The 26,883-nt window shown below is 35.3% G+C and overlaps 1 protein-coding gene across 1 annotated transcript in view; it reads right to left on the reverse strand.

Annotated features, from left to right (window-relative positions):
* Nucleotides 1-2,600: 2,600 nt before the first annotated feature.
* LOC140143866 (dystrophin-like) overlaps nucleotides 2,601-26,883 on the reverse strand; it is a 404,491-nt gene continuing 380,208 nt past the window's right edge. The window contains exons 56-63 of the mRNA XM_072165677.1: nucleotides 26,657-26,770; nucleotides 21,444-21,512; nucleotides 20,603-20,674; nucleotides 16,095-16,186; nucleotides 15,223-15,466; nucleotides 14,578-14,755; nucleotides 11,994-12,158; nucleotides 2,601-10,704 (exon numbers count right to left, since the gene is read on the reverse strand). The gene's annotated coding sequence lies outside the window, so the exon portion shown is untranslated. The remainder of the gene's footprint in view (nucleotides 10,705-11,993; nucleotides 12,159-14,577; nucleotides 14,756-15,222; nucleotides 15,467-16,094; nucleotides 16,187-20,602; nucleotides 20,675-21,443; nucleotides 21,513-26,656; nucleotides 26,771-26,883) is intronic.

The raw sequence follows: 26,883 nt of genomic DNA on the forward strand, positions 1-26,883 counted from the left end.
GCATCCGCCTGCTCTACATCTGCCTGCTCCTCCACCCCTGGCATTTTTCATTTCAACTGATGTGATTTTTTTACTGAATGATGTATATAATTATATGCTTCAGTAGACTATAACATTAGGCTTAAAATGAGGTATCAGTCACTGCTGTAGGATATGGGGTTACGGAAAGCCAATCAAATTTGTATCACAATTTTCAGAAAAGTGTAATCCCTCCACCCTTTTTGCATACCCAACTTATGACATGCGACCAGATATAATTCTTTGTATTTATGCATGACCCATTGAATTTAGTAATATATAGCTTGCATTAATGACAAAATAATGAGCACATCCTTCAGAAGCATTCTGTGTTCATTTATAGTGAAATCATATAAGGGCTCATATTGAAATACCCTACCACGCTTTCACACAGAAAGAAGGCAGGATTCCCCTCACTAAGCGCGTGCCTGAGGAAAGCTCGGTCATAAAACGGATTATAAAGATGGATTATATGCATCAGTGATACACCCTGCCTTTTGAAGTGGTCCAGGACGAATGGGAAGAAAACAAACTGACTATGGCTCCATGCACAACCCAGGAAAGCGCGCTCCTAATTTAAGTGGCTAATTGCAGTGTTATAATCACACAGGATTTAACAAAAGGCGGCTAGCATAGGAAAGCTGCAGGATGGCGCACACCTTCCTGTGTAAGGGAATTTCAATATGAGCCCTAAATGAATGAAGAAATGAGAATACTATATAACTGTATTTGATTCGCAATAACCTCATGAATAAATACGATGCGCGTGATCCAATCATATATTTTCAAACACAGACGGTTGCAGGTTATTGAAATTTGATATAATGACAGTATCTCATGATGTATGATACATTCATACACTTTGTGACATGTTATGCACTCTGCTTGCCATTATATCATGCACCTGTGACAGTATATGGTGATTTGACCCCCAAATGACTTTGGCATTTTTGTCTCGCTTCAGGGATCAAATCGTCGCTGTTTGGGCATAGTGTCGTATGACGATTTTTGGGCAAAATGAGTTATATAAACTTTTAAACTCTATGAATGAAACTATATATATTCACAAAGGTTTGAGACCTAAATGTAATTAGTTAATGACGTTTGGCATTAATTTAATAGTATGATACAACATGTTTTTTATGTAACACCCCCCTAAATCCTCATTCTGTGTTTTGGCACACAGTCGTATCATAGTCGTATCATGATACGTCGCGATAGGCCACCGTGTATCTGCAGTTTCCTACTGTTTCGGCATACTGTTGTATCACATGGCGAATCATATATTTTTACATCTAGGTTGTCAAATTGTGCATATTTTGGCATACTGCCATATGACTGAGTTTGCAGATTAATTACTTCTAATTAGTGAATGAATAAATAGTTTGTATTATGTTGGGAACAAAGGCAAATATATTATTCATTATATTTTTTGATAATAATAAACATATTTTACTTTGGTGCTCTCCAGTGGGTCTTCAAAAATTGGACAAACTTTAAATGCGATTTTCTCAAAACTGCATTTTTCGTCATAAGACAGTATGCCAAAACAGCGACGAAATGTTCCTGCCCACTGTGCTCGCAATGTACATCTAGACCATAAGGTTTGCAAATTGGAATCATAAAAATTTGGCATGTGATGCAACGAGGGGCTGGAAAAGGCATACAAACCAGGGGCAAGTTTCCCACGGCTCAAAATACTGTGACAAAAATTGACCAAAATTTGTAGTTTTTAATATCTTCCCGTTTTAGGCTACTTATTCTAATTTTTTTGGCCCATTTTAGCGTTAAAATTGACAATTTTTGGTGTGATTCATGCATATTTGTCCTTTTAATAGCAGGACAGAGGAACGATTTGGAAGTCTTACTCGACCTGGTTCATCCCTGGGTGAAACTCATACTAATTTGCTCATGCATATGTACATGTACACTAATCATCCTATAGTGGGAATTCCAATTGAATGAACGCATCTTTCAATAGCGCGACGATTTTTGCGTATAGACCACTTGACATCATTGTTTATCAACAAAGGCGAGGGATTGGTCTGTCGATATGCTCGAACGAATCGCTTCACTGTTCAATGGCTTTCTTGTACTATGAAATGTGGTGGGAGATTTAAAATACACATGCCCTGAGCAAACTGCGATGCGCACGCACACTGCAGGGCAAAGAACAATGGAAAGTGCCATAATGTGTGCGCATACTGCCGGGCAATGACGTCACATGTCAAGTGGTCTATACTGCGCAATGTATGCTAGCATGTGCGACTGTGCGTGAGTAAGGTCTTGCGTTCGTGTTGTTGTTTGAAATACGCGATATACGACCACATTTGGATCAGGTACAGCTGCGTTCATTCAATTGCAATTCCGACTGTAAATGTAGCCTTGGTTCAAGGCATCTGGCCTCTTGGATGGTGTTTTTTTTGTTTTTTTGTTTAAGAACTTTACAGTGTTGTGAGTATGACATAAAACTGGTTAGAAACCCAGAGCCCAGACGCCTCAAACCGAGGCTATCCTAAGTGACGCATGACAAGGAACTATTTTGACTACATCAACTAAAAACACAACTGACAACATAATCCTTTCGTTGTATGGTATATTTTTATTTTTGTTGTGGTATTGACAAATATGTTTTTGAATTTTACAAAAAGAAATCTACTGATAAGATAATGAGGGATACAAACTAACAAAAAAAAATCAAAACTCAACAGGATGGCTTTTGAATACAACTTCCCCACTCCCTCTGTAAATGAAGTGATATTGATGTTTGGAGCTCAATTTTCAAAGTAAATAAATAATAACAATATTGTACTACAATGGTCTTTGGGATTTTGTAAAGTGGAGGACTTTTGAAACCACACTCTTCCGAGGATGAATTCAGTATCTAAGAAGCCCGGGGCAGGGGGTACTCAGCACAAATGACCATATGGGGACGTGCCACACATTATGTATTACATTTTCAGGCTTCTTGTATATCAATGTCCCAAAAGGAGGTTCATTTTGCAAATTGTTCACCAAAAGAAGGTTAATTTTTCAAATTGTTCACCAGAAAAAAACCCAATTTCACCTAATTGAATTTCAAATTTTGTATAAACTTTTGTTAAAATGTGTTGAATGAGGCCAAACATCTAGCCTCGGACATAAAAATATGTCAAATTTACTTGGAAACTTGGTACAATTATGGGGTCAATGTTCAGATTCTTGGAAGTACATCCTACCCAATCCAAACTTGAGTCCCCCATGGGTGCTGTTAGTACCATGAAATAGAGAGATTCACCAATTTGATGGAGGCCAACCTCCCTTCCTTTCAGTTAAAGTGTAAAACAAAATTGTGTAAAAATTGCTTTAAAAAAGTAATTAGGCAAAAACAAGGTATTGAAGCCCTGTTCAAAAGCTAATTTCTCTACATAAATCAAGAAATTACAGATTCATGTAAAATGTCTTTTGCCTTTAATACACAGCTTTTGACTTAACCAATGTATCAGCCAAAGGAGCCAACATCTGAATTTCGATGATATGTACGATCCTCCAGATTAGCAAATCACTGAATAGCCCTTTAATACTAAATTGAGTTCAAGCAAATGAGGGTGTGGGTGAATCAATATTAACCCCATGAGAACTACCTGCTAATCAGCCAAAAAGAAGTTTTCATTATAGATTGGACCAATCAGCAACATTGTTAGAATAATTTCACCACGCAAAAAAATAAATAAAATTGGGGTGAATTATTTGCAAAACTCCATTCTGATTGGTCATTAAAGTGAAGATATCACATAATTGACCAATCGGAGGCAATGTTAGATCGGCAGGTAGTGCTCAGGGGGTTAAGCCATCTTTGTCATCAGAAAAATTTCCAAGCTCATTTTACAAAATAGCACTTCCTGTCAATCTGTCTCAATACCAGTATTTATTTGCAATGTGTAACATTGACTTGTTAAAAAACACAAGGATTTTAATTATCAAATTCAGTCAGGCATTATTATAAAATGTTTCTTTGTACAATGCTATATACACATTGTTTATACATTATTAATTTCTTAAATTCCCTTTTTTGTCTTTCAATCATACATACATGATTATAAATAATACTAAAGGTAATTGCAAGGAAAGGGTTTAGTGAATTTCAGTGAAAAATAAGTCTGAAAAATATGGGTAAAATTGTTTGTTCATCAACAAAGTTATATAAAATGCTAGCACTTTGGATTTGTGAAAAATGTTGAATAATATATTTTACATTTTTCAGCAATCAAGTAAATTACAACCAAAGAAGGTATCTTACACTTCCCACAATGCATTTCAATTTTCTCTACTGATATGCACTCTAGTGCAACATGGGTACAAAAAGTACCTGAATGAACAGTCCATCCAAATCTTGCAAAATATGTTTATTCTTGACTATCAACCCATGCCAGTTTATTCTCAACATAAAAACATGGAAATCTGTTCAAAGTCATGTGATGTAGTGAGGTAATGCATTTTATATGCATTTCATGTTGCAAAGGATTCTGGGAAGGGTAAGATATCTTCATTGAATTACATGGTATGTTTATGAATCAAACACAGAACCTTTTCTTTACAGGGTGTGTAAAAAGCAATATCTGCGGGTAGCTTAGGTTTGGTTAAGTATGACAAAATCTTCATCATATAATCAAATTCCTATCACATCTCTTAGTATACAATCGCAGCAGCTGATAGGCGTATCCCATCATGCTCTGCGGTATCATAGTAGAACTGCACATGCCATAGAAAGTGTACACAAAATCCCTCACTTCAACTTTCAATTACTCGCTTATATCAGGGGAGTTAAGACTTTTGTTTGAAAGAAAAAGATCTTTAAAGTATTGTGAAACTCCATAGCTCACAATATTTATGCCGCTCTTACTTCTATTTTGTATGTATTTGCTATGGAGCAAGCAGATAGAGTGCAATGCATGATGAGATACTCCCTTCAGCTGCTGTGATATACAATACTTGTATCACTAATGTATTTCCACTTGTATGTTTCAACATATTCAACCGTCAAATTTTTCTTAAACTCAGGAAAACAAAAATAATAATAGTTTGACAAGAATATAGAACAAAGTTACATAAATACACTATAATGCAAGTCAACATAAAATATCAACAGAATAATGGTTCATAAATAGGAAGATGGACGACACTGGGATATACATAAAATAAGCTGAATGAACTATAGAATAATTGAAACTAGGTATCACAAAGCATGAGAATAAATGATAAACATATACAATGTTCACCATAACTTCTGCATGACCATCACATTTCTGATATAGTGTAAGCTGTTACACTTAAATTACTACCAAATCAACTCATCACTGGTTTAATAAAATATAAATTGTCTGTTTTCTCTAATTAATTGGCTATACTAATAATATTTTCTTCTTGATGCTTGTCAATACAGTAGTGGAAGGAATACAATTTAGAATTCAGAATTTGTGTATGAATGTGTAATACTCTATTTCGCATTCATGATATAACCTTCCTCAGTACCATAGCTCAGTTGGAAAGAGCCCCAAAGGTTCCAGGTTCAAGTCCCTGTTCACAGCCCTAAAGGTTCCAGGTTCAAGTCCTGGCCAAAAAAAGTTTGTTTTCATTCCTTCCCTAATTTTGAGAGAAACAATAATGTGTGATCATCCAATCAGGGAGTCTATTTGGTGTTGTTGCAAGTGTAATAGTTCTGGGAATAGAAGATCACAGATCAAAGCGTCGAGTGGACCAATTTTCACGTTGCATTTCTAAGAAGCTTGCAAATCTATGAACTACATGCAAGTCAAACTGAAATTCTGGTGAACACTGCCATATTATAATAGGCCATTAAGCAGCACCATAATATTGACAATAGGGCCAACTGCTGAATATCACAGACTGCATATAGTGGAGTTAAAAAGTCTTGAACAAATATTGTAGCACCCATGGTGATTAAGCATGTCTGCTGTATTCTGCAATTTGCCCTAGATGATACATTTGACATCAACTGTCACATTCAAGAGCACAATAGATATTAATCAATCATTAAATTAGCATGTAAATATTCTAGAAACACTCTATGACGACTCTTTCTTCACACTCTATGACGACTCTTTCTTCACAGTAAATTTTCAAGGCATTTGGAAAATGTGATTATACATGTACACCCAAGAATATGGGTGACATTTTCCATAACTTAATATTGAAAGTATTTACTAACAGTAAATGCTTATGTTTGTTATTAAGAATGTCATTTTTCCATAAAGGGGAAGAACTGTCATGAGTGAAGTTATAATTTCAATATTTTTGTATAATTTGCAAGCCCATACCATTCATCTTATCATCACATGGTTTGAAGAAAGGGAATAATGCATTTACTGGTTACAAACACAAGAAATTTATTTTAATAATTTTCTTGTGTTTGTTTAAAACACCCAAGCAGGACAAGAAAAGAAAGATTATAAACATCTTGAAAAAGATTTCTACATAATGTGATTCTTAAAATATTTTAATCAAATTTTAAATGGGCGTAAATAAAGAGATGGAACTATAACATGATCTTCTATATCTATAGCAATGCAACCTAATGAAAACACAAGCTTAACCCCATGAGAACTACCTGCCGATTGGTCAAAAAGAAGTTTTCATTATTAATTGGACCAATCAGCAACATTGTTAGAATAATTTCACCACGCAAAAAAATTGGGGTGAATTATTTGCAAAGATCCATTCTGATTGGTGATTAAAAGTGAAGATATCATGTAATTGGCCAATCAGAGGCAATGTTACACCGGCAGGTAGTGCTCAGGGGGTTAATTAAAAGGACAATCAGAGATTTTCTGTACAAAATACATACACCCCCTATGGAAGACATGATCTTAATCTCCCACTCAGGGGGTGTAGACTTCAAATGCAGTCACCAATTCAGGTAACCCCATTTGAAATTCACTCTCCCTGTCTGGAAGATAAAGATCATGTCTTCGAACGGGGATGTATGGATTTCATCTGGAATAGCACCATGATCATCAAAGGAGCACATATTGGTCCATTTGATCCTATAGCTGAATGCTTATTTCATAAAGCACTGCAAACTTGGTCAGTCTTAATGGCCCTCGCTGGGTCAACCGCATTCATTCATTTTCATGCATGGGTTCTGAGTTCAGCAGCTTGAGCAAGAATATAATTAATTACACTAACTCCAACTTAAATCCAGATTTCGTCTTCATCACATTATTCCCATTTAATACGCCATTTATTTAGCATATTGTATAGCATGGTTGTTCCAAAGCCAAAATCTGAATTTTGATGAATTTCTTTTGAGGAGTATTCTGTTGCAGCAAATCATTGACTATCCCTTTAAAAACAAGCAGACTATAGGAGTAGATTACTTAAGGATTATATGCACCTTTGGATAGGTTACCATGGTAACTGGTTTGTTATGGTTACTGTTAGTCATTGACTTGATTTATTTCCTTCGTTGGACCTTTGAAACTTCACAGCCTTTGTTAAAGTTGAACTCAAACTTGAAATAAACAAATTAAAAATCTGAATAAATTAACACAATTTTGCTTATGAATACTTTATTTTCATTATTTACCCATTCTTAACACAATCATTATCCACGTTTAGACCTACTGGTCAAAAATATGGACACTATAAAATGATCATTTGAATCATCTATACAGGACTGTATTTCTAGTATCTATATCTATATCCACATTTTTACAAATTAAAAAAATGTCAATTGACGGGTTGGAAGATCACGATACAAGTTATCAGCAAATTCGTTGTGACGTTTGTATTATGGTTGGAGACACACACAAGTTTGGGTTTATCTACAATCTAGAAATGCTCTGTTTTGTTGGAATCATTAAAGGAATGTCATGTATGATTTCCTTGATAGTTGAGAACAACCTGTTGCTATGGTTTCCATTCTAATTCCATATGGGTTATATTAGTCTTATACATAGGGTAATTGTGAGCAAAATATTGAACAAACAGTCATGATTTTGGTAATTTACTCATTCATTATCCTACAATACTATGATCAGAAGCAAATCGGCAGTAACCTTTGTTACTGTCAATATCAAAATATAGACTGTGGGGCGATATCTGTCCTTTTTGTTCAAATTTTCTACCTGCAAGAAAGTATCAATAATCTTTGTTCACATTTTGTGTAACATGACAATGTGTCAGTTTTGTTCAAATTTGTGTGCAAAGAATGACAATATTTATCATTTAAAATTTGTGCAAAGAATAATAATTATAAGTAATTGTTCAAATTGTGTGCATTAAGATTGGCAATTTGTGACCTTTTTGTTGAGATTTATGTGCAACAAACAGCCAAGTTTCAAGGGCAAAATCGCAAAGAAAGGATTACAATGTTAAGGATATAGTCATTATGAATGTTATGTGGCCTGCCTATTTGGTAATGATCAGAGTATTGACTTGGTAACTTAAGCCTTTGATAGCTTCATTATTTTTATCTTATATAACTTAAAGATTCATTATTTATCACATAACAAATAAACCCCATGCCTTTCTTACAGGGTGCCTGATTGGTTCATTACATGATATTATCATCTGTGCAACCAATATCAAAATCAAGCTTGTTCTTAGAGGCTGATAATTCCGTCAATACTACCCACATGGATAAATTAACAAAATGGGAACATGTTTGAGTTCAGAAGGGCTTCTCCAATGAAGATTTGTGCATCCTTATCTAGAAATCTAATAATTTACACAGTAAGACATTTGCAGAATAAATAAATTTATCTGTATAAAGTTTGGCACCATTTTGTTCATGATCATAATGGTCTATTTCATAAGTTACTATCAAATATTATATTTACAAGAACACCATGTTTCAAAACAACATGGGTTAGCATACATGTCAAGCATGCTAGCTGTGTTCAAAACATACAAAATTTTATTAATTTTACAAGAATTTATTCGCTACTTTTGTTGAAAAAGATTTAACAAAACATTTCTTCCTCTTCAAAAGGAAAAGGGTGTTTCTAGAACTTTGACATGGAGTGTGTTGTATTGGCAAAAACCTTGTTTTTTATCTAAAAAAGTGGCTCCCTTCTACAGTTCATTTGTCATAATTAAGATGAATACCAAAATATTTTTGAATTTTTAGAGTCCAGAAACCATTCCATTATGAGGCATATTTAATGCTAACTAGCAACCACAGGTCTGTTACACTCTTAGAAAACATTTCAAAAATAGTTCTTTATTTGTTCTCTCAGGACCATTGGTGGTTCTTAAAATGAACCATACAAGGATTTTTGGAACACTCTGAGGAACTTTTCACAGTCTATGCAGAACCTGTAATGGTTATGCAAAGTGTTCTAGAATTTCCATGAACTTTTTTGAGGTCTCAAGTGCAAGGGTTCCCTCACAAGAACACTTTAGAACCATTTTCTCAGAGTGTATACCAGAAGTGACCTCTTAATGACCTTTGACCCCAAATCTGTGTACACCCCATAGGTATATTAATACAATCATTTTTCATACTTTATTAACAGCTTCTGTCAACTGCCCAAATATCAAAATATGCAATTCTACAAAAACACCTTTTTTCAATTTCAATATTTCTTTAAAATAAAATCTACTTTGTCTTTCAGTTTCACAACTTTGAGTTTGTTCAACATTGTCAGGTTTATTACAACTGCAAATTGAATGAAACAACACTTCTTATTTAACCGTTTCTTGGATCATTCATTGCAACAATTATAAAATACCCTTTTTGATTAATATCAATTGATCATCGATATTATTTTGTTTTCCAAGACTTTATTACCAAACAAACACAGATAATTGGTCCCAGGGTGAAGATACAAAAATTGACTCCTGAATTCCAGACAAAAAAACTTGAATGAATACATACATCCTCATTCCTTAGGGGCAAAGTTCAATACAAACAATAACTCCAGACATCTGGTGTGTAATAAGTAACATTTTATCCAAGTATCAAAAACATGTCATATCATTAATTTTGTTAGTATGTTAAGTAAACACACTATCAAAGGAACTCTCCCCTTTGTCAAATCAGTTACTCTATCATGACTTTACCAGGGATCTAGAACATCAAAGTTTGGTTCATCTTTCAAATTCCCTATGTATTATGATCAGTGTTGAACTCTGCCCCTAGCATGAGCTATTGTAAACTACACAGATCAGGTAGTTGAGTAAAAATGCAGCACATACTGCCATCTTATGATTGTTGCTATGCCAACAGCTGCCATGCCAACATGGATAGAAATTTGAGTTGTTTTTTCCAATCATTATTAAGTAGATTCCAAAAGGGTGTCCCACAATGCACCGCTTTCATAATAGTTTTGTTTTCAAGTTGATAGATGATGAGAAATATAAAAAGTGTGTTCAAAACACGTTCATAATGCGCACACACACTATCACATCTGTAAACATTTGCAACATCCGCATCTGCACCAAAAAAGCTTAAGCTGTTGTATATCGTTGTTGGTTCAAAGTTGTTGGGCGGATTTATAGGCAGTTCGTATAATATCGTCTGCGTAGTTTATTGACTTATTGATTATGGAAGACCTTATGGTGATGTAGTAGATTTCTCGTCTCTGTCGCTTGTTTCATCATCCGTCATTACGGTTACCAAGGTACCAACGGCTTTGCCAATATTATCAGCACAGTGGAATAAATTGCCTACTCTATTAGGACCTGGAAGGGAAAAAATGAAAAAGAGATGTGGATATTGAAAATGAGCTGTCTGTTTCTTAGTGTAATTAAAATCATTTACTAGAAATTAAACAAATTTTTAATTGCATAATAATAAAGCTTTGTTTTTTGTATAATTTATCTTATAGAAACTGAGATTTTCTGCAAAATGTTTACCTCATTTGTTGTCTTAAAATTGAGCAATAAGGTTGGATTTGACAACAATGATAGAAAAGAGTTTATTCACATAACAATCCTGCTTTAGTAAACCACAACATATCACCACCTGTTGTCTGCTCAATTTTAACCCATGAGAACTACCTGCCAATTGGTCAAAAAGAAGTTTCATTATCAATCGGACCAATCAGCAACATTGTTAGAATAATTTCCCCACACAAAAAATTGAGGTGAATTATTTTCAAAGCTACATTCTGATTGGTGATTAAAATGAAGATATGTAATTGACCAATAAGAGGCGATGTTAGATCGGCAGGTAGTGCTCAGGGGTTAAATAAAGAAGAATGTAGGCAAATGGAGACACTGGTGATGATAGAATTTCAAAAGGAGGTTAGACATGGAGAGTCTGGACAATATCCTGCCTGTGTGTGTGTTACTCCACTGACAGTACCTCTGGATTGTTTTCAAACATTAGCTTGATATAGCTTGCTGCTTTGCTATATGTGCGTGTAATACAATTGCATGCGCTAAGAGCTACATACATGTGCAAACCTGCGTGCGCTCATGCTGAAAATGAAAGATGCCCATTGTTTCATTTCGGGCCTCCAATGAAACTCAATACAGAGGTGCACTATTTTGGGGCGCCATGTGACAATCCAATATGGCTGATTTCCCAAATGACTGGGCTATTCCAGCTGAAAGCCATACACCCCCTATGGAAGACATGACTTTTAGGGGGTGTAGATTTCAAATGGAGCCACCCATTCAGGTAATCCCATTTGAAATTCACACTCCCTGTGAAGAAGACTAAGTTTATCTGTACCACAGAGGATATGTGAATTTCAACTGGAATAGCCCATCACACTGCACATGCCTATACAAGAATCCATCAAACGTTTTGGGCTTTTGGCCCTCTAGTGGTGACACCACAATTGATTTCGCATAGGAAATTTGAATGCTTGGATTTTCAAAACAGGATAATACTGAATACTATGTGTGCATGGACCTTCGTCCTTGGGACACCTCAGTCATGTCCAACTGGCTGCTGAACATTGAATCCATGTTTACAGAGTCTCCCTATAGTTTAACCTCTTTGCACTCTCTCTATACCATACCTGTAGCACCATTCTCTTCAGGGAAACTGTTCAATTCCTTGATGACCTGATCCAAGTCAACCTTTCCCCCCTGACCTCCTGACCCTGCACCGGCAGGTTCCCCTTCTTTGGGGTCATCTTTGAGGTGGGGAGGGGTGTGAGGGGAAGGCTGGGGGTGATCTTCACCTGGGGGTAAATAAAGATGCAAAACAAAAGAGGAAACACAACTTAAAATACATGCAGGAAACTATAACATAACTCAGCCAAGCGATATTTCACAGCTTTTAAACTTTCAAAATAATAAACTGAAGCACTTACGCAAAATAAGATATACAATCAAGTAACATGGGGTTACAGCATTACAAAGCTTTCAAATCAACTAGTTTGACCATAATACTTCTAGTAGATTTCTTGACATGTATATAGGCTATATTACGTGTGTGTAGGTGTGGATGTGCGTAATATATGTATGTTTGTGCTTTTGATAGTGGATGGCTGTTGGGTATGTGTGATCAATCTCTTGTGACAGCATTCTTGTGGGGTACTGTGTAAGTTGCAGCAATAGCTTGTGGGATACAACTTCTTTGTGGGCAATAAATCATGGATCCCATAAAGTAAAAATAGTTTGTCGATTGAATGCGGTTTCAGACGTCTGCGTTTGCATAGTCCTAAACTTTGTCCACGTTTGAAGGCAAACACCCATAGGGGTGGGGTGGGTATGTGCATTTGTAAAGACCTGTAAATGAGGACACACACCCAAAATACCATGATAACGGATATCCCTTTCCCTAAAGTTTCCTCAGGGCACATGCATTTTAAATTGCCCACCACATTTCATATAGTACAGCGGTTCGTTCAAGCATATCGATAGACCAGCCCCTCGCCTTTGCTGATAAACAATGATGTCAAGTGGTCTATATAAGCCAAGCAAACTTTACCAGCATATTGCAAATAAGGAAAAAATGCAAGACCATGTCTCATTTGCCTGTGTAATGTCAGGATGTTGGATAGTAAAATGTCAAGTGGGTCCATGGTTTCTTGCTCAGCTTTGGGTGTGCAACGCCCTCCGCAAGTAGGTGTGTGTGTATGTACTATTGCATGCAACTTATTAGATATAATTATAAGTCCATGTTAAACCAATATCTGAGCTAGCGTAAAAATTCACCATATCCATTTAGCAGCATTTTCATGTTATTGTAACTATATCAAGCATTCAAATTTGCAAACAATTTTTACAGCAGTAAAAAGAGTCAACTAAAACGGCATTTCGTTCCTTTGCATTTTACTTGCTGAAGAGTCATACTAAAGCAAGATACAAGCAAAATTAACTGAAAACTTTTTTTGCAAAACACGATTGTACACTGTGGGTTAGGGTTAATCTGAAACTATAATAAGAATTAAGAATGGGATATTACTGGAAGTCACAATCAGTGATTTTCTTGACAAAATAATTTGCTCCACTAATGATTAATGAAGAAAATAAAAAATAACAAGAACTGTTTTGTAAGTCAACAGGTTAATGCAAGACGACACCCCATCTGCAATAGCTGCTATCTGTCATATTCTTAGATGGTGTTCAATATACAATGCAGAACCTGCTGAATGTTTATAAGGCAGCTATTGCATATAGAGGCTCCTTGTTCTAACTCCTCAGAGTGTTGACGGTTATCACCAACATCTACTACTCGCCAAAGTTTCCGAATATTCTAACTTGGGATGAATATATTGAATGAGTCACGTGTCAAATACTATTGTTTCTAATGAGGATATTAAGAGCTTTCATAAACTGAAAACCTCATTTTGATACGACTTTTGTTTGCAAGTTACATCAATTTATCAATCACAGAAAACAATATAAAAAAAAAGAATTTTATCTTTCTTTGCCAATATCTCAAAATCAATATAACTGACATCCGACTCATTTCCCTTGATCGTGTCACATTTCTGCTTCTTCCAAAAATTTGAATTAGATGAATGCTTCATTGTTCTGGTTAATAAATCACTGATTGTTCCTCCAAAAAGGCAGGAGGGGATGGGGTAACTATTGGGATACATATCTTAAAATAATCTACAATGAGCCTCAAGAAAAAATCACCTGTAGATTTCTCTATTGAAATCTAAACCAAACGAACTTTACAGTTAATACAAAAAATACTATGAGCAAGTTGACATTTTCAGCATATATGTGATCTAACAAAATGAGCATAAAGTTGACAAAATAATGTTGTGAGATATTCCTGATTTAAAATCCTTATTTTATACCCTTTAACTTCAAACTAAACTTGTTAGGATGGCTTGTTGCTTTGGTCTTCAACAATCAATATTTCCTCCATAATTTCTTTGTTTTTTGTTTAGTTTTGTCATGTTTAATGGGTGGTCTATTCTATAGTGCCCTGGCGAATTTATGCTCATTTTTGTGGGAGCAGGTCACATTGGATAGCTTAACCACCCTTAACAGACCCATAGGAGTGGAGAGGTTAATATTGAAATAGGTTGATTTTCCATGATTCTTGCAGATTGAGGATGGGCAGTGCCCTCTGCCCCCCTCTGGCTCTGCCAAGGGGACACAGACTTATTCTACTTCATACTACATATCCATTCTTACCTGCCATATCACTGTCATAGTCACTTGTTCCCCCATTTGTTGTTGTTCTGTTTGGTTCTAAGGGTGGAACGGCTTGAGGCACTCGACGGGTACGTGGAAGAGAACTTATGGATGATGTGGGTGAGACAGCTGGGGTGGTACGCAATGATGAGGCTTGTGAGTGGCTACGATCCTGAGGCTGTTAAAAGAATTCAATTTTATAATTATGTTATACATGGTGCACTGGTTTAGACAGAAGCTCTATTGGACAGATGGAATCAAAGAATCCACTGCTTAGCATCTTGCAGTGGATAGCCAGAGTTAGAACAACATCATCAAAAGGGTCACAATGGGTTAGTCATGACCCATAGGATGATGATGCACTGTTTTACATGTAAGAGCAGGAAGGAAAAACATGTGCATACATGTGTTTGCAGACATGATTTCAAAGTGATACTATTTTGTGAGAAGTCCTCAAAGTGACCATGTCTGATCATAAAATGATTTAAAATTCTATTCCGAGCTGGAATTTTTGTTAAGCGAATATACAATTTTAGTTAGTTCCCACTCAGTTGTTGCTACATGTCTACCCAACTGATCATATGTATCCTAAATTAATTTCAGATAGGTTTTAAGACTTAAGAGATCCTTGATTTACTAGCTTACCTGTTCAAGTAGCTGTCTTAACCTCTGTAACTGAGCTTCTAACTGCCTATTGTGATCCTCAAGGATCTGCATGCGGGCCTCCAGACGACCTTTATGCTGCCTAAGAAGCTTGGCTTCTGCCACCAGCTCTGTGTCTCTGTGTCCCGGTGACCTGGTACGCTCATCTGGATACCCTGATGAATCAATCTTACTTTGATCATCTGTACGTAGCACCTTTAATCTATCCAATTCTACGAGGAGAGTTCTGTGAACAGAAAAAAAAAGTTTTGTGCATGATATTAAACGATGATGGAAGTGTACGAGTCATTTGTGTGGCTCATAATTTTCCTGCGGTTGGGTTGGTAGGTTCTGAGACTAGAGGTAGGAGAGTCATGGAAGAGATATTGATGGTCTGAGGAAGAGATGTGAAGAGATCCACCATGTTTGCATGTAGTAGCGGTGGCAGGATTTTTTTCGTGGGGGGGGGGGGACAAAGTTCTGACTGGGGGAATTTCCCCTGGATTATTTTATCATGTGCACAGGAAACTTGATCTTAATGTGTAATTCACTGTGGTTGACAATTCAAGCCAAGTTGTATCCTGTATGCTGATCCTGGTTGCGATGATCAATATAGGGTGTGCATAAGCTGCTAAGTCCCCCGGGCTGTAGTGGTCAGTGACAGACAACCTGTAAAGTATGTGGAGGCTTGTGGATCAACATCTAGGCATTGTGCCTGTACGTAGCGCACTATAAATCACAGAGGTTTTTTTAAGTGCTATGTGTGTAAACATTCTAACGCTGAAGCTTGTATGTATCGTGATAAATGGGTAATTTATTTCTCTACATATCTTAATATCCTCTTAATTACATAAAACTTTTTCTATTTTTCTTACTTGTTTTCTTCTTCCAGTTGAAGAATTTGACATTCCAAATCGGGTCTTTGTTCAGCATCAATAGCAACCACTATCTGCGCTGGACTTCTTGGCTGTAATGCAAACACAAAACACACACATAAATTATCTTCAAAATGATCTTGCAAATGAGCATCAAACTTGGTTAGTATCCCTTAGTGTGTAGTATAACAAAACCGGAAATTTATAATGCAGAGTGAATAGAATGATTAATATCAATGGTAAATTGTGCTGGAGGAGACAACTGTCGTTAAGAATCAACATGCCAGCGCTGTACTAACGCAAATGTTATTAAACAGTACTCGTGCATTTAGTCCACAATAGCAGAAAGATAAGGTGTTGTGTATTTGCTTAATGTCATGAATGTGAATATTTTCAACAGCATAGTGTGATGCCATTGTCAAAGATTTCCATATTTTGACACTAGTGAAATATGATTTGCATTGAATGATACATAAAGCAATGTGAACTTTACCAGATATGCCAGCATGTTTCATAACCGCACAGGGCCGTAACAAGCGGGGCGACCGGGGATGCCAGCCCCACTTTTTGAGGAAATTGGTATGTTTTTCTTTTATATCTCTATTTTAATTTGGGCATATATTTGTAATTTGGCTGTCGCACATTTGTGATGGCCGCCCCACATTTTTCAACCTTGCTACGGCCCTGTAACCACATGTCTACCATTCATTGTTCTATTTTTGGATAATCGAAAGACTTCCCCCATCTTATTTGACAGGAGCCTATATCCAAATATCAATATCTAGAAACACTAAGCTTCTGTGGGCAATTCTCAGATTGGGCATGGCAGTTCTTGAAGACCACAGTACCTCAGTCTTTCTACATTTTGATACTAAAGAAAAGGCCCCTTACTATATAGGTGTTGTAATAAGTAATCAGAAGTATGGATGGCAGTGGCATACCAAGCAAGGGAAGGGATGGGCAAACCACAGCTCGAAATATACTGTGACAAAATTGACTAAAATTTGTGATGTGCATTATACTTTTGGCTTGTTTAAAACCAGAAATAACTTATTTTGGCATTAAAACTGCAAACTGCTGTGAAGTCATCTGGGGAGGGGTCAGCAGTATAAATTTGCCATTTTCCTTTCGGGAATCATGACCGATACGCCACAGAATAGAGAGAAACTACAAGTTAGGTTAGTAATTTGTAACATACCATTTCCACTATAGAGTTATACTATAGTAATACCATGGTTCTCTTAATTAATGTACCTATAAAGACTAAATTAAAAACACTTCTTAAAGTCATGCAAAAAGTTTGCAAACTATTTTTTCCCAATCACTGGTTAGTAAAGTAAACTATTTTCTCTAGCATTAATCATTAACCCTATGAGAACCACCTGCCGATTGGCCAAAATGAATATTGTGTCCAAATTTGAACCAGTCAAGGAGGGTATTAATAAGATCATCTGCAAATGCAAGTTTGACCATAAGCCTAGTCATAATTGGCCATTTAAATGAGTATTTCAAGTAATCAACCAATCAGAAATGCTGTTAGATAACCAGTAGTGTCCAGGGGGTTAATACACTACAAGAAACTCAAATATAAATTTTTTCAATTTATCCAAAAAAAAGTTCCACCATTTTGACAAATCTTTTTCCCAATTAGAAGAGCTTATACTTGAGTCTACTATAACTATATACTGATAAAAGTGGTCATTTTTGCAGTCTAATTTGTTGTGTTTTGCAGATTTTAAACTACTTGCTAGTTTTTAAATTAAAAATTTTTGAGTTTTCTTACATAGACCTATAGGTCTACATGAAAGAACATATTTGTACATTTTTATTTTTGCAGTAGCTTCACTGAGTGTGAAAAACATCAAACTTAAGGTTCTGCGAAAATGTTCACTTTTACGGTATTATTATTATTATTAATACAAAATATGAAATTTCATTGAAAATACTACAAATCAAACATACAAGTTAAGTTTTGCAACTTAGTAATTAATGAACATGTTATTGTAATGCACAAAACGTTAGTCTAGTATGGTTACCAACAAAACATAGAAGCATAATAGCTATTGTTTAAAAAACAGGAGAGTAACATCAACCAGTCTACAGAATAAAGATTTTTTGTTAGAGTCAGAAGGCTGCAAGAAGAAAATGTTAGTGCAATAGCACTAAAATGATTTCACTGTGGATTTACTACATTTTTTGATCACTTGCAAAAAAGTTGCTCACAATTTGATTGATGAAAATTATACACCTCTATGTAAACTTGGATATACTTTCAAAACACTGTCAAATACTTTTTGAATACTTTATTATACTTTTTTACTGTGAGGTATATTTTATTTGAGCTCATGTAAATGAACTGACTGTAGGAGTTGCTGTAATTTATATCTTGAAACTTTTTTGCAAGTAATCTTGAACTTTAATTTGTAGGTTTATATTTAAAGTAATATAAACCAAATTAGGCTATTCCAATTGAAATCCCTACACCCTCAATATAAGGCAAGACCTTAATCTTCCACACAGGGAGTGTGAATTTCAAATGGGGCTACTTGAATGGGTGACTCCATTTGAAATCTACACTCCCTGTGTGTAAGATTAAGGTCATGTTGTCCATAGGGGGTGTATGTATTTCAACTGCAATAGCCCATTTGATTGTAAGAGCAATTTACCAGTTGTGAAACATCACCTCCTAATTGCTTACAAAAATATGTAATCAAGTCATGTTCCTCATGATACTTCAAGGAGAAATATAAAGCAAATTTGAACAAAAAAATGTCCAAAAAATACATAAAATTGTTGTTATGATAATGAATTACTGTTAAATTTGACCGCATTATGACTGTCATATTTATGAAGAAGGGTTTTGTGTGAAATGAATGAAAGCAGACTGCAATGTAGCTGAAGCCAATGAAAGGTAGTGGCCAATACTATGGACCACAATGGTCTCATCCCAATGGCATAGTTCAATAACCTCAATTAAACATCCATAGTGCAAAATTTGACCTAAAGTTTTAGAGTGAGTTTTTGTACCCAAATTTTCAAAGGTCATTCAATGAATGTACAAATGTATTGGGGTTAAAGAACTGTGTCCTGATGGATGAGAATGTTGTGGATCCTAGTGCAATCACCATTATCATAAAACACCCAAGTGAAAGGAGTAAAGGCAAAGAAACAAGATGCATAATTTAGTTGTAGTCTTTGGCAAGGTTCTTCAGCGGCAGTCTGCCAATTTGGTGCAGTTTAGTTGGGTTCTGGCTAATTAAACTGCATCATCATATCACATCTGGGGGGGGGGGGGGCACTTACATTACGTGATGGACACCAATGCTCATGTATGGACTCTTGAAACGCACCCTAAACGAGTATTACTCAGCGCGTGCAAAACATACCCTAAACAAGTATTTTGCCATTTTTTTAACACTAAGAAAGTAAAAATTCATGTTCAGGTTCTTGTTTAATATGAGTAGTTTGATGTTTCTTACCATTTTATCCTACGATGTGTTCTGATAGTAGCCAAACATAGCCTTTTTTTCACCCTTTTTATTTTGACATTAAACTTTGGTACCCTATTAAAGCAAGTATTTTGCTTGGAAAAGTATACCTTTTTTCCTGATTTTTGGCGTTTTTGACACCCTAAACAGGTACAGCGCTATACTTGTCCAATGCTGAAAAACAACCCTTTTTACTTGTTTTTTTACAAGAGCATGGTGTCCACCTTGAAATACAAGTGGCCCCTCCGGGATCACATCGACAACTCATTCACCAATCAGTCTGCATAGATAATCTGACAAAACAGATGGACTACGCTAAAGGACCTTGCCGAATACTATAAGATACTTTGCATAGTGAGTTTTGGGGCCGCTTTTGTAAACACATGAGATATCTCTGTGTTAAAGTGGATGCACAAGATGAATTCACTTAGGTTAGCTTAATGCAAGTCAAGAATAGTATTAGCAACCAACACCAGCAAAAAGAAAGATGAGAAAGCACAAGTGATTACAAAGTTAGAAATAATTTCAACAATTTCACATGATTAAAGTATTTTAGTATTTGAATTAGATGGTAACAGTAGCATAAGAAGAATGTTCCAAACATTCTAGAGGAAAGCTTAACCCCATGAGAACTACCTGCCGATTGGCCAAAAAGAAGTTTTCATTATCAATTGGCCCAATCAGCAACATTGTTAGAATAATTTCACCATGCAAAAAAATTGGGGTGAATTATTTGTAAAGCTCCATTCTGATTGGTTATTAAAGTGAAAATATCATGTAGTTGACCAATCAGAGGCAATGTTAGATTGGCAGGTAATGCTCAGGGGCTTAAAATAGGGAAACCTGAAAAAGATAAGATATTTTCAAGCAGGTAACGCTGAAAAGGTAAGTATAATGTCAAGAATTCTGAGTAAGCAGCACAAAACAGTTGGAAAGCTGGAGCAAAAGCTGAAGAAACTGGAGTATAGCAGAAAAGCTTAACATGATTTAGTTTGGGATGTCGTAAGCGTTTGACATTACCAGTTGTTGGACGTCACCGCCAAGGTTTTTACAGTTCTCAGCAATCAGATCATGCTCATCTACATCATCATGCTACAAGGGAGGGAAAACATAAAACAGAACAGCATGAACACTCAAGGATCAAGGATATCAAATCAATTACCAGACCAACATGTTTCTTTGTAAAGTGAAAAATGAAGCTTTTATGCATGTTACTCAAATTTGAATGTAAGCTATATATTCTTGTATTTGATTTTGAAACTTCATATAGATCAGGTATTTTTGAGTTTTAAAAACTCTCCATATCAAAACAGATACAAAGTTGACGAGTGGATATTCATACGTAGTGGTAGATAAAATGATTAAAGAGTTTAACTTCAACACTACACTATTTTTAGTTCACCTGGAACGTTTTCACTAGTTCGACTAGCGTCTTCAGCAGATGGTGATGCTGTGATGATATCTTGTCTACGATCTGGATATCCTTCACTGATGACGTCATATGATTGACAGAATGACGTCTATGTCGTAGACAAGATATCATCACAGTATCACCATCTGCTGAAGACGCTAGTCGAATTAGTGAAAACGTTCCAGGTGGGCGAAAAATAGTGTAGTGTTGAAGTTAAACTCTTTAATCAGATACAAAATTGTAGTTGGTTATTGGGGGAAGCAATCAGTTAAAATTTTGATCAACTAATTTATTTTTCTTACAGCTCTAAATTTATAAAAGGGCCTACTAGAACTCAGTCAATCTAACTTATCAGTTTGTAAGTAGGCTAGCTAGTTTAGTCACTATGAAGTACAGTACATTAAGATTAGCATCCGCAAGTTAGTTAATTATAACAAAGCCACTAATTACCGGTTTAGGACTTGCGTTGACAATTTCACTAGCTTTTGGAGTAATTGTTTCCTCCACTCCGTTTTGATGCTTCACATGAAAACAAACAAACAAAAAAAGCAAGACAAACATTTTAAATTGGGAATACAAAAACAAGGGAGGGAGATAGTTTTCAGCAAACATGTATCTTTCTGGTTTAATCTGCAAGTTAAATCAAGTTACAACTAACGGTTGTAGACTGAAGCAATTAAGATTAATATATTATATTATCGCCATGTGTATCACATAGTGATGGATGATAAAATTGGGTGTATCAAATAGTGACGTCAATCACAAATGCAACAAGAAATGAACATCAGGAAAACATTGAATAGGTGAATATTAATGGGCATTGAGGATAAACTAGCAATTAATATTTAGCAATTTGCATTTCTATTAAAAAGTTATTTCCAGAATATAAATTGTTGTACATGTGAAATTGTACATCTCACACATGTAATAGACTGCCATTGAAGTTATTTATCACAGTGTGAAACTTTTTTTTCAACAAATCTCAATATCCGTCACTATGGATTTTACATGATTGTTCATATCCGTCAGTATTTGATACACCCAATGATATATTTGCCTGTTTCAGTTGAAATCCAAACACCCCCTATGGAAGACATGGCCTTTATCTTCCACACAGGGAGTGTGAATTGTAAATGGGACAACCTGCATCCATTTGGAAAGCTACACCCCCTGTGTGGGAGATTAAGGTCATGTCTTTCTTATGGGGTGTATGGTTTTCAGATGGATATAGCCCATTACAGCTTTTTGTCAGGTTGGCATTTTATTTTTTACACATATAATCATTAATAAATACAGTAGATCTGAAGTCAAATTCATCACAATCCTATTAAGCCAGAAGGTTAAGAAGGTAATTTTATTAAGACATTTGACAGCTGTTACTTGCTTATTAGAGGGGCGCTAATTACATATTGATTGATCAGCTCGTAATTGGCAGGTCTTATAACATCATAGATTAATATCAATATATTTTATTTCAGGAATTTTCTTGTGACATCTTGCCAGAAGCATCACAAATTATTAATTGAAAGTCCTATACTTTGCCTATACTTCCTTAAACATTGCACAAGAGAGACCAGATAGGTCAACTTTATCACTCTTAATATGGGTCTACTTTTCAATGTACTGGTAAAAGCCTAACAATTCCTGTTGATTACACGCTGATCAAACTACAGAATATTGTAAACCAGCTGTATAATACTATGAGTAGTCTTGTACTGTAAAAGTGGTTATTTCTATGCCATTATTTGCTCAAGGTGACAATTACAACAATACAGTTAGCAGCCTGCACAACCGATTCTTTAGAAATGCTTAGTCGCGCTGAAAGTCGATCGATACATGTTAAAATCAGCACAATTCAGAGATACACCTTTTTGCTATGAAATTAATTTTCTCGGTCAAATATAAAGCAATATTTTTTTTTTCTTCAGTAATGTCAGTTAAAAACTTGGTGCTTGGATATACATTTTTTTACAAATCCTGGTGTTAAAATTAAGCATCAAATTGTGTCTTTTAGTGTGATATTTTGATTTTTATAGGCCTTCAGTTCGCACACGCCAGCTTTTTACGGAATTCATTTTTAGCGTCTCAAACTAATATAGTTTGCTAAAGAAAGATATTTCCCACCTCTGTAAAGCACATCGTGTGGGTCTATATATTATAGTTTTGTTAGAATTTCCGCTTTTATTTTACCCTTTTTCCTTCCTACTCCGAAAATGTCTAACTCAGTACTTTTATCTCGAGAGCAACCAACAGAAATAGTCGATATTTCCTCTGTTGTTTATCCAGGTCAATTTTCCATTGAAAGCAACCAGCGATTTGGTAGCCCAAATCCCCAATTGAGTGTTCTGGTTAAACATGATCAGTAGGAGCGCTTATAGGCCTGGGAATTTCTTTTGCTATATTGAAGTTCTAGCAACACTGTAGCCATGCCGGTATTCCTATTAAACCCAGGGATATCGATCCACAATGCTAGTATTAGCCTATAGATTTCACTCGTTGATTTTGAAAATGGTCAGCCGGCAGTTAAAATAGTGAAATGAAAACGCAAATTCTGACAAAACTATGATATATCGCTCACGGTGATGTGCGTTAGAAAGTTGGGAAAAATCCTTCATCAGCGAACTATCTTACTTTGAAAAGCTAAAAGGTTGATCCAAAAAAGGCTCATGGACAGAGTTTAAGCCTATCAAAATCGAAAATCTTACACTAAATGACTAAATTTCACGCCTAAGTTTAACACTAGAATTTGAAAAAAATACAGTATCAAGCACTACAATTTTTCCTGACATTTACTGAAAAAATGAAAATGATTGCTTTTCATTTGGCCGAGAAAATTAATTTTACATCGAAAAGGTGTAACTAAAAATTTAGCTCATTTCAACACCAAATTCGATCGTTTGTATTGCCTCATTAAATGACTGAGTGAGCCTTGCCAAACAAAAGAATCGGTTGTGCAGGCTGCTAACTGAATAATCTAGTTTTGAAATGAATGGACTCTTTTTGTTTCATAAATCAACACTTTGTATGTTTTTTCATAAAATTCAGGAGATCAAAAAACTGTAGCACAAAAATGTCAACTTTTACAGTAAGCTACCTATTGTTTGATTATTAAAATATATTGAAAATACAATGTCAAAAGATCTGTTAATACTGTGTACCACATAAAAATAAACAAATTTAGAGTAAAAAGTAGACAACCATATTACAATGTAAAAATGATGAGTTGACATGAAATGTGTAGTTCCCCAAGCCAAACTGATACAAGCAGACTACAGCAACTAGGATCCACAACATACTCATCTATCAGGGCACACTTCTTTAACCCCAATACATTTGTACATTCATTTGATGACCTTAGAAAATATGGGTACACAAACTCATACTCTGCAACATGAGGTCTAATTTTGCACTATGAGTGTTTAATTGAAGTTATTGGACTATGCCATTGGGATGAGGCCATTGTGGTCCACAGTGATAATCAAGACAACATGGAGGTATTAAGAAACATAACATCTACAGCCACCAAAGACTTCAGAAATGCAAATATTAGTATAAAACTCAACCAAGACAAAAGACAAGAACAATAAATGCACTGTCACCGAAGATTTTCAGAAAACAAAATTTCAACAAATTGGTTTTAATTCCAACATACTACACCAAAATGGAACTAAAAACGGTGAGATTTAAGGTGGTACTACACCCCTGGCCATTTTTTGCCTATTTTTGCATTTTTCTCAAAAATTATAGCGCGTTGGTGATAAGTAAGATATGTATATTATAGGGGCAAGGCCTAACTACTGCACTGGAATTTCAGCAACTCAAGGCAAGTAGACCCACCCCTCCAAAAATGAGTTTGAGATACTAAGACAAAATATTAGAAACATTTTAACAGCAACCAATTGCTGTAGGAATCAGAACATGTTTCAAAAACTTTCCCTTGTGGAGCTCAAAATTTCACATTTGCCCTTAAACTGTACATCAAAAATAGGTCCAACTATACTTTTTCTGAATCCTTATGATGAAAGGGATACATTGGAATAGTTTGACCAGATTTTAACTTTAAAATCTGAAACATGTACCATCAGCCATTTTATTTTTTTTTTGCAAATTATGCCCCTTTCCTCTGCAAGGATTTTTAAGACTTAGTATGGTGTTCTGGGATATTTATAGAAATGCTTTCTAGTGAAAGAAATTCTGTTACAATTAATTTCAAGTCGAGAGAAAACCCAGCTAGATTGGCTGATTATCGGGGTTAAAATTGAGGATTCAAATATATCAGCTTAACGCGGCTGTGTACTCAAGACGTTGTTTCTTTCGCAAAATTGAGCTTTTTTTAATATTTGTTACTTTGTTATGTTTTTTATAAATACAAGGAAAGAAAATCCAGATTTATAAACTCCAACTGCGCTTATTTTATGGATTTTATTTCACTATTTCATTCGTGTTTGCAATTTTAAAAGAGAGAAAATCTTTGTTGTATCAGCGGAGTGACACGCAAGCAACAACGCATCGCTACGCGATCGCGCAATTTGTTAACGCACAGATACGCTTACGCGTCGCCGACGCTTATCTGCATGCGTGGCGCATCCTTTGGAAACACTAATTTCAAGTGGTCAAATGGCTCCGCTTTAGCTGATAAAATGTGGGTTTTTTCAAGTTCTTTTCCTCGATTTGAATATCAAGTTATGAATGGATTTCGCTCAAACTTCTCAACGGGCTGTGGATTTACCCGATGTTCACATAATATAAGGTAGAAAAGCGAAAACTGCCGCATTCTCTTGTGAGATTCGATGAAAGGGCAAAATGTGACCACTTTAAACTTTAACGGCCATTATTTCAATGTTCATTTTCTCGGTAAAATGACGATTTAGGTACACGATAACTCAATAAATACAGCATCTATAGGTAAGCAAATATGATCATCGTAAAAGCATGATCGACTCAAGAAACGGTTTTCTTTTTTTTTATATTTTGGTCTATTTCCGATTTTAGGCATCATTTTGTGCAAATAGGCGTTTGTGAATTTTAAAAGTTCAATTTGATGCCTTATATGGTCAATATCTCAAAAACTAAGGCCAATATCAAAAAATAAAAAACCGTTTTGGAATGGAGCCTCAAGATTGAGCTAAAAACAAAATAAAATATTTTGGAAAGAGTGTTTTTTGTTATGATGTACCTCACAAATATTGCCAAAAACTCACTTTTTGTGATTTTCTTCATAATTGTTGTTTTTACCCCAAATCTGTATTTATATTAAGATTTATTGATGTCTTGCCTTTATAAAATGTATACTTTTATATGTCTTATGCTGAATAATTACAAAGTTATTGCACTTTTACTACATGCATGTCTGAGAGTACACAGCCACCTTAAAGCAAAATGCAACAACCAATGAGTGACAGCAAAAGAATTCAACTAGACTTTGACAAAGCAATATTAATCACAAACCACTTAGACCTAAATGTTATCGGATTATTGACCACCAAAGAAAAATCCACCAAAGAAATAATTATAAGGCATAAATGTTATTGGATTACTTATTTATAACCATCAAAGAAAAATCATATAAATAATTATGAAATGATTATCCACATCAGCAAAAGAGATTAATATTCAGACCCAATATGAGATGGTTTATGATGAAGTTTTTCAATTTGATTTACCGGTTCAGTGGAGTGGCCACTTGAATCAAGTTTTTGACAGTATTGTGCTATACGCTCATGTTCATCCTCAGCGTTAGCTAAAAGATCATGTTCATCCTGATCGTCAACTCCTTGCTTCAGGGGCGAAACAGAGAAAACAATAAACTAATAAAAACAATACGAACAAACAAAATACATCGAAGAAATGTGACAAAATATATGACATTTATCACAGATATTGAATAAAA

This window comes from Amphiura filiformis, unplaced genomic scaffold (assembly GCF_039555335.1).
Source record: "Amphiura filiformis unplaced genomic scaffold, Afil_fr2py scaffold_30, whole genome shotgun sequence".
NCBI lineage: Eukaryota > Metazoa > Echinodermata > Ophiuroidea > Amphilepidida > Amphiuridae > Amphiura > Amphiura filiformis.